We start from the raw sequence: 19,838 nt of genomic DNA on the forward strand, positions 1-19,838 counted from the left end.
CTAGGATAATCTTGACACAAGTGCGCTTATGTTTTAATTCACATTATGCACAGACTAGATGAGAATCCAGGCTTTAAGGGCTGTTAACATCACCTTATACCAATATTCATTTTACCAAAAGAAAATTAATCAATTAGATGCCATACAGCCTAATTATAAACCACAAACAAACATTCAAATAACCAGGCATATATCCACAAACCTCAAAAGAACTCATTTAACTGGCTTCTTTCTATAAGTCTCCTTAGAAGTAAAGGACTTCTCAAGAGCCTCAAGATTTAGCATTTGAAGCTCTTGACATCCCATCTAAACCTAAGAAGAAGATATATTATCTGGTGGGGGACAAATGAAGTGTCTTTTTTTTTTTTATATGGATCATTTTTAAAGTTATTATTTTTTTGTTACACTACTGTTTCTGTTCTATGTTTTGGTTTGGTTTTTTAGTCGTGAGGCATTTGGGATCCTAGCCTGACGAGAGGTCAAACCCACATGCCCTGCATTGTCTTAATCACCGGACTGCCAGGGAAGTCCCTGAGGTGTCTTCTCATTCACTATGCCAATGTGATCCTCTTAGAATGTTTCCGAGATATCTTCAGTCATTTTTGAAATATGGGGAGGCAGCTGGACAACACAACCTTAACAACACATAAACAGACCATATAAACAAAGGAAGTTCAGAGAACACACATTTCTTGTTGTTGTTGCTTTTTTCCTCCCTCTTAAGTGTGTTTTACTCAACCCATATGGTTTCAGATATAGTTTCTCTAGTGTTACTGAATAGTCAGGTCCCTAAGAAATGAGTGAGTAATAAAGTGGGTGGAAGGTTAAGGGGCCAAAATCAACAAAAGAAGGAAATGAAGAAAAAGTCCAGTGAAACTCAAAGGCCTCTAAACTAGTCCAGTAAGTTGGAAAATAAAATGATTCCCGAGAATTGGCTGAGATCCTTTAAGAATCTGCTTTCATATGGTCCATGAGGGGGTGATTCACACTGAATCACAGTTACCAAGCCACTGATGGCCGAAAGCCCTTCAGTGTAGCATCTGTGCCTGATAACGTCCCAGTACAGGGGTTGTACTGAACTCGGAAATTCTATGCAAAGCACTTAAGCTGTGTAATGAATACTGCTCTGGAAGGGGAAAGAAGAGAAATACGCACAAAGGCAAGGCAATATACAAGTTTGGTTTTCCACTTAATTTTACAGAAACAAGTATATCATGCAGATGTTTTCTTGCAGAAGGGATTCATCCACAGAAGGATTCCACCTGGAGGCTTCAAAAATATATTACCTTGGGGCTGACACTTTGACTGTGGCTTTGGAAATGAAAAAATCCCTTCTAGTACTAATACTAATACTCACTGGGAAAAAAAAAAAAAGCCTGATGTATAAAACAGAGTGCCAATTTAAGACATTTTAATAGCAATTACAAAAATTTTTAACACAAATTACATTAAGCCACTAATAATACTCAGAACATGTCTTTGGTCAATACAGGGCCAGAATAAAGGAACTCAGGTAGAGCTTAAGAAATGTTCTTCAACTAAGCTTTTCTACTAATAGTAGCCTTTCCCAACAAAAGAATGACCTCACCAATGAGACTACATTATTCTGAATATGCTGGACAATGCTGCAAGGATAATTTGTACTTGTGTTTTCTGGAGTTGGCTCTTTGCAAGTGCTCTTTCCCTACTTCGCCTACGTTAATCCCACTTCATCAAGCCCTCTCATGGAGACACATCATAGTCCTTCCCTACCACACCGGCCCCAACTGTACACACATCAGAGTTGAGAGGTGGGATTCTGCCCTCATTTCCCCATACTACAGCCCTTATGTAAAATGTCCAGTTCCTTTAAAAGTCATGTTACTTGGCTATACCAGTCTCTGATCATTACCTCCTGTCATTTCAGTTCTACAATGTGCATGAGCGTGCATGCTTAATTGGTCTGACTCTTGTGATGTCATGGACTGTAGCCCACCAGGCTCCTCTGTCCATGGAATTCTCCAGGCAAGAATACTGGAGTGGGTAGCCATTCCCTTCTCCAGAGGATCTTCCTAACCCAGGGATGGCAGGTGGATTTTTTGCCACTTCATCACCTGGGAAGCCCCATTCTACTACAACTGACCTTTAACCTCACAAACCTCTATTTGTTGACTCTTAATTTTCCCTACTCTGTGTAGCTTAGATTCTATAGCTTCACTTCAATTTTTTTTTTTGCCAACACTCAATTTCTTTGCCATGTTATTCTTCTATACCCTAGATGTATATCAACTCTGAGTTTTACCAAAGAGATCACACCAGGCTATCCTAAAGGAAATCAAACCTGAATATTCATTGGAAGGAATATTCCTTCCAATATTCCTTCTGAAGGAGGGAATGCTGAAGTTTTGGCCACCTGATGTGAAGAGCTGACTCACTAGAAAAGACCCTGGAAAGACTGAAAAAGATTCTGGGAAAGACTGAAGGCAAAAGGAGAAGGGGGTGGCAGAGGATGAGATGGTTAGACAGTATTATCAACCCAATGGACATGAATTTGAGCAAACTCTGGTAGTAGTGGAGGACAGAGGAGCCTGGCATGCTACAGTCCATGCCGTCACAAAGAGTCAGACACGACTTAGCAACTGAAAAACAGCAACATTCAAACAACATACATTACATCCTTGTAACTTATTTATTTTATACCTAGTAGTTTGTATCTCTTAGTCCCCTCAGCCTATTTTAGCCCTTCCACCTATTTTAGCCCTTCCCACCCATTCCTCTCCTCTACTAAAACTAGTTTGTTATCAGTAGCTGTCAGTCTATTTCTGTTTTGTTATATTCACTTATTTAAAAAATTCCTCATATAAGTGAAAACATACAGTATTTGTCTTTCTCTGTTTTATTAAGCATAACACCCCAGGTCCATCCATATTGTTACAAATGGCAATTGTTTTTTTAAAAGACTGAGTAATATTCCTTTGTATACATACCATATCTTCTTTATCCATTCATTTTTTGATGAACATTTAGGATGCTTCCATATCCTGGCTATTATAAATAATGCTGCTATGAATGTTGGGGTGCATATATCTTTTCAAATAGTGTTTCTGTTTTCTTTAAATAAATACCCAGCAGTTCCACTGCTGGGTTGTATGGTAGTTCTATTTTTAGTTTTTGAGAAATCTGTGTTACTGTTTTCTATAGTGACTATACCAATTTACATTCCTACCAATGGTGGGCTAGGGTTCTCTCTTCTCCACATCCTGTCAACATATTATTTCTTGCCTTTCTGACAAATGTGAGATGATATCTCATTGTAGTTTTGATTTGCAGTACCCTGATGACTAGTGATGTTGAGCATCTTTTCAATGTGCCTGTTGGCCATCTGTACGTCTTCTCTGGAAAAATGCTTATCTAGGTCCTCTGTTCATTTTTAAATTTGGCTTTTTTTTAAATTGAGTTGTATGAGTTCTTTATATATTTTGGATATTAACCCCTTATCAAACATATCATCTGCAGATATCTTCTTCCATTTATTCAGTAGGTTGCCTTCTGTTTTGTTGATGGTTTTCTTTCCTGTGCAAAAGCTTTTAAGCTTGATTAGGTTCCACTTGTTGATTTTTTGTTTCCCACTTCTGTTTCCCTTGCAGATTCAAAAAAACATCACTAAGACCAATGTCAAAGAGTCCACTGCCTATGTTTTCTTCTATGAGTTTTATAGTTTCAGGTCTTATATTTAGGTCTTTAATCCATTTGAGTTTATTTTTGTACACATTGTGAAAGAACGTTCTAATTTCATTCTTTTACATGTAGCTGTCCAGTTTACTGAGGAGCCTGTCTTTCCCTCATTACATATTCTTGCCTCCCTTGTCACAGACTAATTGTCCATATGTGTGTGGGTTTATCTGTGGGCTACTTTGTTCCTTTGATCTGTGTGTCTGTTTCTGTGCCAGTACCATATTGCTTTGATTACTGAAGTTTTGTAGTATAGTCTGAAGTCAAACAGCATGATCCTCCAGCTTTGTTCTTTTTTCTCAAGACTGCTTTGGCTGTTTAGGGTCTTTTGTGGTTCAATATAAATTTTAGAATTATTTATTCTAGTTCTGTTACAAATGTCATCAGTATTTTAATAGGAATTACATTAAATCTGTAGACTGTTTTGGGTAGTATGGTCATTTTAACAATCCCTGGTGGCTCAGTGGGTAAAGAGTTTGCCTGCAATGCAGGAGATCCAGGTTCAATCCCTGGGAGGGGGAAGATCCCCTGGAGAAGGAAATGGCAACCCACTCCAGTGTTCTTGCCTGGAGAACCCCAGGGATGGGGTTTGTATCCTTGTGGGCTGCCATCTATGGGGTCGCACAGAGTCAGACATGACTGAAGCGACTTAGCAACAGCAGCAGCAGTTTCCTTTATAAACATTTTACAGTTTTAAGAATATAAGTCTTTCACTTCCTTGATTAAATTTATTTCTAGATATTTTATTCTTTTTGATGTCATTATAAATAGCAATTCTTTTTGACTTCTCTTTCTGAAGTTTATGACTGTTAGTTGCTCAGTCACGTCTGACTCTTGGCAACCCCATGGGCTGTAGCCTGCCAGGCTCCTCTGTCCATAGAATTTTCCAGGCAACAATACTGGAGTGGGTTGCCATTCACTTAGCCAGAGGATCTTCTTGATCCAGGGATCGAACCTGGGTCTCCCACATTGCAGGCAGCTTCTTTACTGTCTGAACCACCAGTGTAGAGAAACACAATAGATTTCAGTATATTAATACTGTATCCTGCACTTAACTGAATTCACTTATTAGTTCTAATAGTTTTTTTTTTTTTTTTTTGGTGGGGTTGTTAGGGTTTTCTATATATCGTATCATGTCATCTGACAGTTTTACTTCTTCTTTTACAGTTTGGATGTCTTTTCTTTTTCTTGTCTGATTGCTGTGGCTAGGGCTTCCAATATAAGTTAATTAGAAATGGCCAGAGTGGGCCTCCTTGTCTGTTCCTGATCACAGAGGAAAAGCTTTCAACATTTCACCACTGAGTATGATACTAGCTGTGGGTTTGTCATAAACGGCTTTTATTATGCTGAGGTACGTTCCCTCCATACCCACTTTGTTTAGAGTTCTTATCATGAATTTTTAAATTATTTTACTGAGATTTTGAGATGATCATGTGATCTTCATCCTTCATTTTGTTAATATGGGGAAACATACTGACTGGTTTGTAAATACTGAACCATCTCTGCATTCTTAGAATAAATCTCACTTGATCATGATGTATGGTCATTTCTACATACTATTAAATTCAGTTTGCTAATATTTTGTTGAGGATTTTACCATCTATGTTCATCAGGAATATTGGCCTGTAACTTTCTTTTTTTGCAATATCTCTGTCTGGCTTGGGTATCAGGGCAATGCTGGCCTTGTAGAATGAGTTTGAGAGTATTCCCTCCCTTTCAATTTTGTGGAACAGTTTGAGATGGATAGACATTAACTCTTCTTTAGATGTTTTATAGAATTCCCCTGTGATGCCATCTGGTCTTGGACTTTTATTTGTTGAGTTTTTAATTACTGATTAAATTTCAGTACCAGAAATCAGTCTGTTCAGATTTTCTACTTCTTCCTGATTCAGTCTTAGAATCTAGCTATTTCTTTGAGGTTGTCCAGTTTGTCACTGTATTCATTGTATTGTTCATAGTATTCTCCTATGGCTGTTTGTATTTCTGTAATATCAGTTGTAACTTTTCCTTTTTCAGTTCTAATTTTGTTGATTTGGGTCCCCTCTTTTTCTTCCTTAATGAGTCTGGTTAAAGGTTTATCAATTGTATCTTTTCAAAAAGCCAGATCATAGTTTCATTGATCTTTTCTCTCTTTTTTTCCTGGTATTTTTACTGTGATTTTTCTTATTTCCTTCCTTCTGCTCACTTTGGGCTTTGTTCTTCTGTTTCTAATTCTTCTAGATGGAGAGTTAGGTTGTTTGTTTGAGATTTTTCTTATTTCTTGAGGTAGGCCTTGAATTGCTATAAACATCCCTCTTAGAAATGCTTTAGCTGAGTCCCATAGATTTTGGAAAGTTGTATTTCTGTTTTCATTTGTCTCAAGGTATTTTCGAATTTCTTCTTTGATTTCTTCATTGACTTATTGGTTTTTTAGTAGCATGTTGTTTAGTCTCCTCCTACGCAGAGGATCAGCATCACTAAGACCCATGTTGTTCAAGGGTCAATTGTATATTAAGTTCAATTGCTTTTCTATATACTAGCAATGTATAAGTTGAAACTTGAAATTAAAAACATGTTACCATTTATATTAGCATCCTCCCAAATGAAGTACTTATGTATAAATCTTACAAAATATTTTACAAGACCTCTATAAGGAAAACTACAAAACTCAGATGAAAGATATCAAAGAAGGACTAAATAAATGGAAAAATATCCCATGTTCATGATAGGAAGACTCAAAATTGTAAAGATGTCAGTTCTTCCCAGCTTGAGCTACAGATTACTCAATCCCAATACAAATCCCAGCAAGTGATTTTGTGAATAAAAGTAAAATGATTCTAAAATTTATATGGAGAGGCAAAAGACTCAGAATAGCCAAGTCAATATTGAAGGAGAACAACAAAGTTGAAGGACTGACACCACTCAACTTCAAGACTTCCTATTAAGCTACAATAATCAAGACAGTGTGTACTGGTGAAAGAAAAGACAAATTACTGAAACAGAATAGAAATCCTGGCTAGAAATAAATATATATAGTCAACTGATCTTTGACAAAAGAGCAAACACAAAACAATGAAATAAAAATAGTATTTTCAATAAATGGTGCTGGAACAATGGACATCCATGTACAAACCTCCCCCCACAAAACAACAACAACAAAACTTGACACAGACCTTATTTATACCTTTCGCAAGTATTAACTTAAAATGAATCATAAACCTAAATGTAAAATGCAAAACTATAAAATGAAAAACCTTTGCTCCATGAAAGACAATGCCAAAAGAATGAGAAGACAAGCCATGGCCTTCAGGAAGTCTATTTGCAGAAGATACATCTGATAAAGACATTTATCCAAAATATACAAAGAACTCTTAAAACTCAACAATAAGGAAAGGAGCATCCCAAGTAAAATATAAACAAAAGATCTGAACAGACTCCTCACCAGTGCCTATGTACAGATGGCAAGCAGCATATGAAAAGATATTTAATATCATGTCAGTAGGGAGTTGAAAATGAAAACGAGATACCACTACACATCTATAGAACAGTTAAGATCTAAAACAGTGTCAAACACCAGATACTGGCCAGGATATGGAACAACAGGACCTTTAATTCATTGCTGGTGGAAATGAACGCAAAATGGTACAGCCACTTTGGAAAACCATTTGGTAGTTTCTTACAAAACTACTCATACTCTTACTGGCAACTGTGTTCCTTGGTACTTACCTAAAGGAGTTAAAAACTTATTCCATATGAAAAACTTGCATGTGGGTGTTGATAGCAGCTTTATTCATAATGTCAAAATTTGGACACCACCTTCAGTAGGTGGGTTGATAAACTGTGGTACACCTAGATAATGGAATATTATTCAGTGCCAAAAAGAAATGTTACTAAGCCAAGAAAGGACATGGAGAAAACTTAAATGCATAATACAAAGTTAAAGAAGTCAATATGAAAAGGCTACATAGTGTATAATTCCAATCACACTACATTCTGGATAAGGTAAAACTACAAAGACAGTAAAAAGGATGAGTGGTTGGGAGGGGTTGGAGGGAGGCAGGAGTGAAAAAGCAGAACACAAAGGATTTTTAGGGCTGTGAAACTATTCTACATATTAGAATGATAGATGTGTGTCATACATTTGTCAAACCCCACAGAAGGTACAACACCATGAATGAAACCTAAACTATGGAGTTGGGTAATGATAAGGGTCAATGCAGGCTGTTATTAACTGTAACTGACTTTAACTGGCTGTTACTGTTATTGACTGTAACACAGGTACCACTCTGGTAGGGGATGTTGAGAGTGGGAAAAGTTGTACACATATGGGGACATGGAGTATATGGGAACTCTGTAAGATAACGTTCATTAATTTAAAAATTAATTTAATTATACAGTTTATTGTAAGATAGCCCTGAGGCTGAGGAATAAATACAACTGATTTTTATATGCAGACAGTTAGTTTAGCTAGGGCAAGTGGAAGAATGAAGGCTTACTACAAAACCATCTGCCAGCTGTGAACATTTAGCTAAGAACACTCAGCAGGCTGTGGGCATTAATCAATATGTTTTACAGAGGGAGTAAGAACACTGGTTAATCCCACCAGGCACTTAACTGGGGTTCAGTTAAGTGAAATTCAGTTAAGAACTCGCTCACTGTAGGTTTTGATGTGGGAGATGAGGGGGCAAAAGATAAGGTCAGGTAATTTGGGAGTAATTAAATACTTACTTTTTGGGGGTGGGTAGGTTAGGGGATATAATTAGAGTTTGAGGCTCAGGGTTGTTAAATAACTAATAAGTACATACAGGTGTGTGTTTGGCTGGGTATTGGATGGAGTGGGCAGAAAATGTGGCTCTCCTAGAATCTTGAGTCCAGGCTCTTATAACTATGACTATCATTAATTTTTTTAAAAAAGGTAGTAGGCTAGTCTAGGAACTAAATAATAGAGAAACCATTCACTCAACAAGTATTCATTCATTGAACAAGTATTTTTTTTTTTTTTTGGTATCTAACATTCTAGGCACTTTATATGTGCTGGGGATACAGCAGTAGGCAAAACGGGCAAAAATTCCCACCCTTACAGAGCTTAGTATAGTGGAACACAGACGAAAACCAAGATAAAGTAAAATGAAAAATGTTACATAGTGAAAAGTACAAAGTAAAAAAAAGAGAGCAAAGCAAGAGGCCAGGAAGAGTTCAATGGAAGAGAATTCTGGAATTTTAAATAGAGGCCAGGAAAAGTCTTCACTGAGGTAATCTCAGGGGAAAGACCTAAAGGAGAGGAAGGCGAGAGCTATGTATGTATGTGAGGACAGAGTAGTTCAGGCAGGAGGAACACAAGCAAAGGTGTACACTTCGTATGACTGAAAGAGGCAGCAAATCCGGCTGGACTGAACTAGGGGCACACACTGTAGGTGAGGCTGACTGCTATAGGGGATCAGACCACAGACAGCTTTGTAACTCATAGTAAAGACAGGCATTTACTCTGAGATGGTGAAGACACTAAAAAGTTCTGAGCAGATAAGGGATGGAATCAACCGTTTTTATAAGATTACTATGGCTGCAGTTTTGAGAACAGGATGAAAGTTGAAGAGGATCAAGGATAGAAGGTGATCACTTAGGAATCTATTGCAATAATCCATCTAAAAAATGGTGGATTGGATCACAGTGATGATAGTGGAGGTGATGAGAAGTGGTCAGATTCTTGATATATATTGAAGGTAGAGCTAATCTCTCAGTTCAGAATAAGAAACAGAATCTATCTACTATGCCCTGCATTTATTTCAGCTGTAGTTTTATAACCTATTTAGTGATAAAGGGTGGCTTTTCCAATGGCTCAGTAGTAAAGAATCTGCCTGCCATGTAGGAGATACAGGAGATGTAGGTTTGATCCCTGGGTCAGGAAGATCCCCTGGAGGAGGAATTGGCCACCCACTCCAGTATTCTTGCCTGGAGAATCCCATGGACAGGGCAGCCTGGCGGGCTACAGTCCATGGGGTCACAAAGAATCAGACACGACTGAGCACAGCACACATACTGACAATATATTAATTTTGGGGGGGGGGCCTCTTTTTAAGGTAAGTGCTTGTAGAATTCATATTTCAACAGCAAACATTTGAGTATCTTTACCGTGTAACTAAGATTGTGCCTGGTATCAAGTGGTGTGCAGCTATGCTTTACAGAATTTTACAGTCTGTTGTTCTCCTTGGTCTAGAGACACTGTTCTCAGACAACATGATAAGTGGAAAGAAGAGGCCAGGGTTAGAAACAAACATAAATTTTCTACTGTTGTTTATGATTTTTTGAAGCAAAAGTTTTGCAGACTTTTGAATTATATATTTTCTAAAAAATATAAGCACTAGATCATCAAAAGAAACTGAGCACGGTTTAGATTTCTTTCTAGACAGTCTGATCCCTGTACATGTATTTTTTTTTCCCCTCAATGAAATCTTGATGGAGATGTATCACCATCAGGACACAAAATATGGTGTGAAAAGAAAACAACCTGAAACATCTAGACACAGTGTTTTGTATCACAGGTTAAAGCACACTGATAATATGGAGAAAATAAAAAAAAAAAACATTTTCCTCTGCCAAAGCAAATTTGTTATTTTACAAGGAGGGTGTTGCCTTTCGAGGTCATAGTCCACGTATTTGGTTTCTTTTTCCTGGTGCCTAATGGTCCCAAGTTGCCCTTCCTATACAGTCTGTTAAAGCACTGCTTTTATTATTAGTAAACAAAGAGATAACTGCCCAAGTAAGAAACTTCTGGACCAGTGCTGGAACTAAGAGTTAAAGTAACCCAATAAAACTTGGCACTGCTTCCTTAGTGTACTTTCCCAAACAATATCCTGGGACACTGGGGTACTATGGAAAGTACAAGGTGTATATGAGGTAGAGGAGGGGTGAGAGGGACGTAGACAGAGGAGGGCAATGACAGGACAGGCATACTCATCTCGGAAGCCATATGAGGTATATATTTTCACTCACTTCTTGGTGATACCCTCATAGAGAGTATATCAGATTAGAGGAATTTTATGTTTATCAAGAGGGAAATGAGTTTTAAAAAAGCTGAAAAGCAATGCTTTTCACAGTTTATTATATCTCACTGTGTTATGTGCCAAAGACACAGAGGTAAATAAAATCATGAAGAAATTCTTGTCCTTTCACGGTTTGTAATCTAGTGAGGCACAGAAGGGCAAATGGTAAGAAAAATGCAAAGGCTGTAGTAGCTGATGTGTGTAAAGTTATTTATTTATTTAAATATATGACAAAACAGGAAAGAAATATAGATGAATTGAATAGATGGGGTGACCACCTAAGACAACCACTGATAATCATAATAAACTCACCGAAAATTGAGATCTGAAGGAAACAGAAACTACTAATTGAGTAAAACCTGGGAAGGAACACTCAGCTTGGGGTACTTTCATGTTTGGAATCCAGAGTCATATTAAGGAGGGAGATAGTATTCCTTTCTAGCTCTAAAACAAAATTATTCCAGCCCGGCGTCTGAGGAAAGCTATATATGAGAAAGCAGAAGCAACAGTCTTCAGTACCTACTGACCCAAACAAAAACTCAGCAGTGAACGGTTCTAGGGCAAGGGTCCTTACGGGCCCAAAGAACACTGCTTTTTTATTTTGTTATGTTTTCCACTGCTTCTTCAGCTCTAATTTGCAGCTGTGAAACAACACTGCAGAGAAGAGATGGAAAGAATGCTCCTTTCTTTTACAATCAATAATTCCAAACCTTTTATTCTCTTAAAGCTGATGAATACTTAAAGTAAAAGATGAAAAGAAAGTCAGAGATCACTTATAAAAACTATAGTATAATAAGAGGAAATAGATCCCATCAAAGTGTTCATTTGAATCAACTTCATTTTAATCGGTTTAATCTAATACAAATTAAATTCTCTTTCTAGGAAGAATTCCTAAAAGAAAAAACAGAAGCTTTAGGTAGTAGGAAGTTTTCTTCAGTCAAAAAGTGAAGACAAAAATACCAAAAAAACCCCAGGAGCTGTTGTGAGTCAAAGCAGTTAATGGTCTTCACTACTTTGAACAATAAAATAAAATTCACAGTTTTCCTCACAAAACAAATAGGCACAATTGCAGTCTAACAGGACAAATTAACTGAAAGAGAATATTTAAAACTCAGATTTTGCTATATTTTCCTTTTGAAATTCAGTTTCCCCTAGAAAACAAAAAGGCATAATTGCAGTTTAACAGAAGAGTTTAAATGAAAGAGAGTAAACTTAAAACTCTGAAATATTGTGCTACGTTTTGCTTCTGAATCCTAAAGCTGATAATGCTCGACTGCAGAAAGTAAATCAAGTAGCCACAGAATTCAAACGACACATTTAAAGCTCTAGAAGAGCAGTTTCCCAAGAACATTTTTCCTTTAAATACTTTGCCTAATTTGAAAATACTCTACCCAATATGAAAAGGTTTCCACCCTTCGTACACTGAGCCTCCAGGCTCTAAGGCTACCAATCAAGGGCTTAGATGTTATCTTTCCCATTTACAAGCTACTGATTTTGTTTCCCTTGTTTCCAGGTGAAACAAAAACAAGTTTAAAACCTATTAGCAGTGGTGTAACTCTGAGGGGTAACCAGACATATCAAATCACCTCCAGATTCTTAGTGTCTGAGTGAGTGTGTATTTACTAAAATCTGACAAAATTTGTATTTCCAGAGTTGCCTATTGCTGTTCAAGGCTCGCTTAGTCCAGTAAGGCAGGATTGTGTCCAGGAAATAAGAATTTGTTTTGCTCTTCTTTCTACGTTAACCAGAGATCAAACTGCCAACATCTGCTGGACCATCGAAAATGCAAGAGAGTTCCAGAAAAACATCTATTTCTGTTTTACTGACTATGCCAAAGCCTTTGTGTGAATCACAATAAACTGTGGAAAATTCTTTAAGAGATGGGAATACCAGACCACCTGACCTGCCTCTTGAGAAATCTTTATGTAGGTCAGGAAGCAACAGTTAGAACTGGACATGGAACAACAGACTGGTTCCAAATAGAAAAAGGAGTACGTCAAGGCTGTATATTGTCACCCTGCTTATTTAACTTATATGCAGAGTACATCATGAGAAACGCTGGGCTGGAGGAAGCACAAGCTGGAATCAAGATTGCCGGGAGAAATATCAATAACCTCAGATATGCAGATGACACCACCCTTATGGCAGAAAGTGAAGAGGAACTAAAAAGCCTCTTAATGAAAGTGAAAGTGGAGAGCGAAAAAGTTGGCTTAAAGCTCAACATTCAGAAAATGAAGATCATGGCATCCGGTCCCATCACTTCATGGGAAATAGATGGGGAAACAGGGGAAACAGTGGCTGACTTTATTTTTCTAGGCTCCAAATTCACTGCAGATGGTGATTGCAGCCATGAAATTAAAAGACACTTACTCCTTGGAAGGAAAGTTATGACCAACCTAGACAGCATTTTCAAAAGCAGAGACATTACTTTGCCAACAAAGGTCCGTCTAGTCAAGGCTATGGTTTTTCCAGTGGTCATGTATGGATGTGAGAGTTGGACTATAAAGAAAGCTGAGTGCCGAAGAATTCGTGCTTTTGAACTGTGGTGTTGGAGAAGACTCTTGAGAGTCCCTTGGATCTCAAGGAGATCCAACCAGTCCATCCTAAAGGAAATCAGTCCGGAATGTTCATTGGAAGGACTGATGTTGAAGCTGAAACTCCAATACTTTGGCCACCTGATGCGAAGAACTAATTTATTTGAAAAGACCTTGATGCTGGGAAAGATTGAAGGAGGGAGGTGAAGGGGACGACAGAGGATTAGATGGTTGGATGGCATCACTGACTCAATGGACATGAGTTTGAGTAAACTCCAGGAATTGGTAAGGGACAGGGAGGCCTGGTGTGCTGCAGTCCATGGGGTCGCAAAGAGTTGGACACGACTGAGTGACTGAACTGAACTAAACTGAACTTCATTCACTCGTCTGTGTTAGCAAGTACTTCTGCGGAGAACAGAAATCCACTACAGGACCAAGTAGAGGCATTTCTGCTTGCAATACTCTCATATGTAAATTGGTGCTAATAATACCTTCCCTATTTAACTCAAAAAGATATTGTGTGGATCAAATATTATGTTATCTGCAAATAATAAAATTTAAAAGCTATTTTTTTTGCTAATTATGATATATGCTAATTATGAAATATTTATGAGAAAGTATATTACACAGGTTATAGTTACGTCAAAAGAACAGATACATAAGAAAAAAGATTGGAAGGAAACATAATCAGTGCTCAAAGTAATAATATTACGATGGTGAAATTATGAGTAATTACTTTTCAATCTTTGTTTTCACTCCCCAATATTCAGTAATATGGTTGTGTTATTTAAAAGAAAGTACCAGGAAAAATCAGACCTTTTCAACTTAAATTTAAATTTCACATGCAATATACTTTCTATGAATATATTTTATAAAAAGAAAGTATATTTATAAATATATTTATAAATGTTCAGTTCAGTTCAGTCCCTTAGTCGTGTCCGACTCTTTGCGACCCCATGAGCCACAACACGCCAGGCCTCCCTGTCTATCACCAACTCCCGGAGTTTACCTAAACCCATGTCCATCGAGTCCGTGATGCCATCCAACCATCTCATCCTCTGTTGTCCCCTTCTCCTCCTACCTTCGATCTTTCCCAGCATCAGGGTCTTTTAAATTAGTCAGTTCTTACCATCAGGTGGCCAAAGTATTGGAGTTTCAGCTTCAACATAAGTCCTTCCAATGAACACCCAGGAGTGATCTCCTTTAGGATGGACTGGTCAGATCTCCTTGCAGTCCAAGGGACTCTTCAGAGTCTTCTCCAACACCACAGTTCAAAGGCATCGATTCTTCAGTGCTCGGCTTTCTTTATAGTCCAACTCTCACATCCATACATGACCACTGGAAAAACCATAGCCTTGATTAGATGGATCTTTGTTGGCAAAGTAATGTTTATAAAAAGTTTTTCACTATACAGTGAACTAAAATTCCTTTGACCAGACTCTCTACACTCTCTTCTCCAGAAAATATACTAGCTTATTGCTGAAGGGAGCCTTAGAGATAATTTCTAGTGATATATTCATTCTTTCTCTCAAATGAGAATGAGTGCTTCAGGGCAGAGAAGAGTAAAAATGTCTAGCAAGAAGAGTATGAGAGCACAGTTTATAATCTTTGCATTTTATATTAAAAAATTCATTTAAATTCTGCATTCAATTTTATAAAACAATATTTACCTTAATGCAAGAATGAATATTTTAAACTGAAGGAGACCAGGAAAAAGCATCGTGTTCTCTTCAGAACAATAGTATATTTCCCTATGAGTGCATTACCTCATAGTACAGATTAGGTTCACCTTCCTGACAGATAACTGACAACTTCTGATATTGAGAGAAACAGAAGTGCTGACTTTCTACTCCTTCTCTACTATACAGCAATAGAATGAGTAAATCCTATTTTTTGCTAGAACTATACAGTTAACTCAATTTATATCCTGTTAATCTTGCAGATAAAATTACATGATAATATACTGCAATTACCATACAAAAGTCTCATTTAATAATGGGAAAATAAACCATGACCACCAACTTCATATGGCTTGGCATTTCCTTAAAAGATTTAATTCTGAAAACTATGACACATGTGAGGTTGACAAATATACATTATGATGTCACTGGTAGGAAAAAGTAACAAGCTGCTTATGAGTAAACAGTCATTTTATTTCTTGCTAATGTATCTTGATATACCTCAAGTATGGTATACTTGATTCATTTCTAATTCTACTGTCATCCCTTTTCCTTCAGAAATTTGACTCCAAATCTGGCTGACATGAAAAAGCTCATCATTACAATGTTTTTCCATGGAAGCATTTTCTTTGGAGGCATTTATTCTTATTACAAAGCCTTTCCAAATATCTAATTTGACTCTTGGTGTTTAGCAACACTAGAATATTTAAAAGACAAAATTGGTAACTTAAAATCAAGATGTACCAATGTGAGCTATGAGGAAAGAAGCACAATCTCCATTTTCTACAACAAATTCACGTAAATTTGGGGGGAGGAAAAACCAAGCACCTCAGATTTTTTATAAAGGATTATGTGCTATATCAACTTATACAAACTACAAGGAGGTAATCCGAAGCATCAGGAAGAGCTCTGAACTGAAGTCAGGAAGTCTGATTCTGAGTTCAGGCATGTCACCAACTAGCTGTGTCTTCTGGGATCACTAAACCATTCTGGCCTAAGTTTCTTCATCTTAAGGGCAAGATCAATTCTAAATTTGTCTAGATGTCAAGCCATGAACAGAACACCATGAAACAATACCTTTAATTAAATGATATGAACTAGAAACAATTTTACAAACTAACAAAATAGAAATATATTGAAAGTTCAATATAAACTCATAACCATGAATATACATGTATACAAACAAACACAGAGTTCTCTAAGCAAAGGATGCACTTCTGAATTCTTCTGTTAATATTTACTTGCTATCTGGGAGGGAGCCATGGTTAATATTGCAGGCTCTGAAATCAGACTGCCTAAATTCAAATCCCATCTTTTATTTTTTAGTTCTGGAACCTGGATAAGTTAGTTAATATCTTTGAACCTAAGTTTTCTCATGTGTAAATGAGGATAGTAATAGTAGCTATAATGTGAGTTATTTGAAGAATCAATCTATGTAAAGCAGGTAGTATGGTGTCCCAGCTGGTGCTAGTGGTAAAGAACCTGCCTGCCAATCCAGGAGATATAAGAGACATGGGTTCAATCCCCAGGTCAGGAAGATCCCCTGGAAGAGGAAATGGCAACCCACTTTAGTACTCCTGCCTGGAGAATCCCATGGACAAAGGAGCCTGGTAGGCTACAGTCCATAGGGTCACACAGAGCTGGATGTGACTGAAGCAACTTAACACACATGCATGTGTGGTATCCATCCCATAGTAAGAGCCTAATAACAATAAAGACAGGGCTTCCCAGGTGGCTCAGCAGTAAAGAGTCTGCCTGCCAGTGCAGGGGACATGGGTTTGATCCCTGGTCCAGGAAGTTCCCACACGCTGCAGAGCAACCAAGCCCGTGAAAATGACTGTTGAGCTTGGGCTTTAGAACCTGGGAACTGCTAGTACTGAAGCAGGTGCACCCTGGAGCTCGTGCTCTGTGACTAGAGAAGTCCGCAGTGAGATCTCCATGCAATGAGAAGCCCGCACACCGCAACAAGGAGTAGCCCCTGTGCACCGCAACTAAAGAAAAGCCGGGCAGCAATGAAGACCCAGCAGAGCCAAAAATAAATAAATAAAATAATAAAAAATAAAACCCAATGATGACAGCAGTAATACTAGCAAACGTATACTCAGTGTTTACTAAGTATCAGCCAATATTCTAAGAGTTTACATGTATTACCCCAGGTAATCCTCACAACTATCACGAGACAGATACTATCCTTAGCTTCAATTTTACAGTGAACAAACTGATCCATAGAAAGGTTAAGTAATGTGCCCAAGTTAACTATGAGAGTCAATATTACAGCTATTTACAAATATTTTTAGTTCTCCTTTCGGAAACATAGTAAGATTATACTTCCTCATGACCTCTGAAATTAGGTAAGGCTGATGGGAATGCATAGGGTTACCTCATAGTGGCACATGATACTTCTGGGCAGAAAGTTTGAGTCCAAAAGCAGTTTACCATGTTATTGGTGTTATTGTTCAGTCACCAAGTCATGTCCGACTCTTTGCTACCCCATGAACTGCAGCACATCAGGCTTCACTGTCCTTCACTATCTTCCTGAGTTTGCTCAAACTCATTCCATTGAGTCAGTGATGCCATCCAACCACCTCATCCTCTGTCGCCCCCTTCTCCTCTTGCCCTCAATCCTTCCCAGCATCAGGGTCTTTTCCAGTGAACTGGCTCTTCGCATCAGGTGGCCAAAGTATTGAAGCTTCAGTTTCAGCATCAGTCCTTCCAACGAATATTCAATATTCCATGTTGCCCTCCCCCTATTATAGTGATCATGCAAGTATATATTGTACTGGAGTTTACATCAACCCAGATGCCAAAGTGTATAAAAACAGCATAGCTGCCCCCTCCCCAATTCCCCTACCCTGCACACTTTTGGACAAATATCATGACTGAGAAAAAAAACCCACTGAGATTTTTGTGATGGTATTGTTACCATAGCAATAACCAAGTATCCTGATAGTAAAGTTCAGATTTAATACCATCATAATTATCTACTTATTTACAGCTAATGCTGAAAGCTTAATTAAATTACAGGAGAAAATTGTACAATTCTATACATTTCTTTTTTGGGGGGAATATGAACAAATGAAAGTTAAATATTGTCTAATTTAGTATACAATTGAAGAATTATTAGTCTAAATATCTTCATGACCTTGGGATAGGCAAAGTCTTCTTGAAGAAGAAATAAAAAGCACTAACCACAAAAGAGAAAAATGATAAACTGAACTAAAATTAAGAATGTCTGTTCATCAAAGTCCATTGAGTTAAAAAGTAAGCCACAGACTAGGAAATTCTAGTTGGAACACACACACAGTTTCCTAAAGACGCATATTCAGAATGTGTAAAGAACAAATCAGCAAGATAGACAAATGACTCAATCAAAAAAAAAAAAAGGCTAAAGAAAAAAAAAGCACTTCCTAAAAGAGACAATCCAAATGATCAATAATCATAGAAAAAGAAATACTACAACACATTTAATGACTAAAATAAAAAAATACTGACAATACACAGTGTTGGCAAGGAGGAGCAGGAACTGAAATTCTTGTCATGTTGCTAGTGGGAGTTTAAAGGTGCACAGTCACTTTGGAAAACTCCTTGGCAATAACTGCTAAAATAAACCTATTCTATGAACCAGCAATCCATTCCTAGTAACATATCTTGAAGATGAGTGCAGATGTCTACCCAAAGACACATAAAGACTGTTCATAGCACCATTATTAACAATCTCAAAGTGCAACCAATCCATCAACAGTGGATTGGACATCAACATGTCCATCAACAGTGGCTTGGTTACATTCTAATATATTCCTACGGTGACATCAGTGGAATACTACACAGACTGAACTACTGCTACGTGTAGCATGGATGAACCTCATAGATATAATGATGAGCAAAAGAAGCCAGACCCACAAAAGTAAATATTCTGTGAATCTATTTATGTAATGTTTAAGTATAGGGAAAACTATTCTCTGGTGGCAGAAATCAGAATAGTGGTTATCTATAACAGGGGGAGAGAGGGTACTGACTAAAGAGCCTCCTGAAGTGCTGGAAATATTCACAGGTGCACATATACATAAACATTCACCAACTTGTACATTTAAGATTTGTGCACTTACTGTATATACTGCAGTTTAAAAAAGTGAAAAGAAAAGAGAAACATTGGTCACTGGTTTAGGTAAGAATTCAAGGATTAGAAAATCTCATAAAGGTCACTGGATCCAACCACACATCCAAGGTTTGGCTCCCAAACTGAGTATCTCTCTTAGGGATGTCTACTCCCATTTCTGAATAGTCTGACCACTAGAAAATTTTTCTTAATAATGAACTCCAAACTTGTCCCCAAGAAGTGTCCATCCTTAGATTTTCATTCTCCTCTTTGAGGGATATATAGAACAAGTGTGCTCCCTTTCCTAAATTACATCCCCTCAGTTATTCCATGGTGGCTCAGTCGGTGAAGAATCCACTTGCAGTGCAGGAGATGCAGGTTTGATCCCTGGGTCAGGAAGATCCCCTGGAAAAGGGCATGTCAACCCACTCCAGTATTCTTGCCTGGAGAATCTCACGGACTGAGGAGCCTAGCAGGCTACAGTCCATGGGGACATGACTGGAGCAATTGAGCACAAACACATGCAAGTTATTCCAAGGCTTACCTAATGACTGTTTAGATTCCTTTCAGCTCTAAAAATTCTAGAAACCTCTATTTTTACTTGTCCACATTCCTTTCATTTACCTCTTTCGCTGCATCTCTGTTGAACTTTACTCTTTCAACCAAAGTATTCTAATGTTATGCATCAACTTAAGTAGATAACCAACTTGTAGCTTTTTACTCAAAATATGAATTTTAAATCACATCAATATTTACAGTGTATAGCTGGCCACATCTGTGTGCTCATGAGAGCAGCAAA

The 19,838-nt window shown here is 37.6% G+C and overlaps 1 protein-coding gene across 5 annotated transcripts in view; it reads right to left on the reverse strand.

Moving 5' to 3' along the window:
- The window catches only part of HMG20A (high mobility group 20A), a 78,434-nt gene that overhangs the window by 29,922 nt on the left and 28,674 nt on the right, over positions 1-19,838 (reverse strand). The window contains exon 1 of one of the 5 annotated variants that reach the window (XM_006080699.4): positions 14,394-14,419. The exons of the other annotated variants lie outside the window; for them this stretch is intronic. The gene's annotated coding sequence lies outside the window, so the exon portion shown is untranslated. Of the gene's footprint in view, positions 1-14,393; positions 14,420-19,838 lie in introns of those variants that run through there. 5 annotated transcript variants of the gene reach the window in all.

This window comes from Bubalus bubalis, chromosome 20 (genome assembly GCF_019923935.1).
Source record: "Bubalus bubalis isolate 160015118507 breed Murrah chromosome 20, NDDB_SH_1, whole genome shotgun sequence".
Classification (NCBI taxonomy): domain Eukaryota; kingdom Metazoa; phylum Chordata; class Mammalia; order Artiodactyla; family Bovidae; genus Bubalus; species Bubalus bubalis.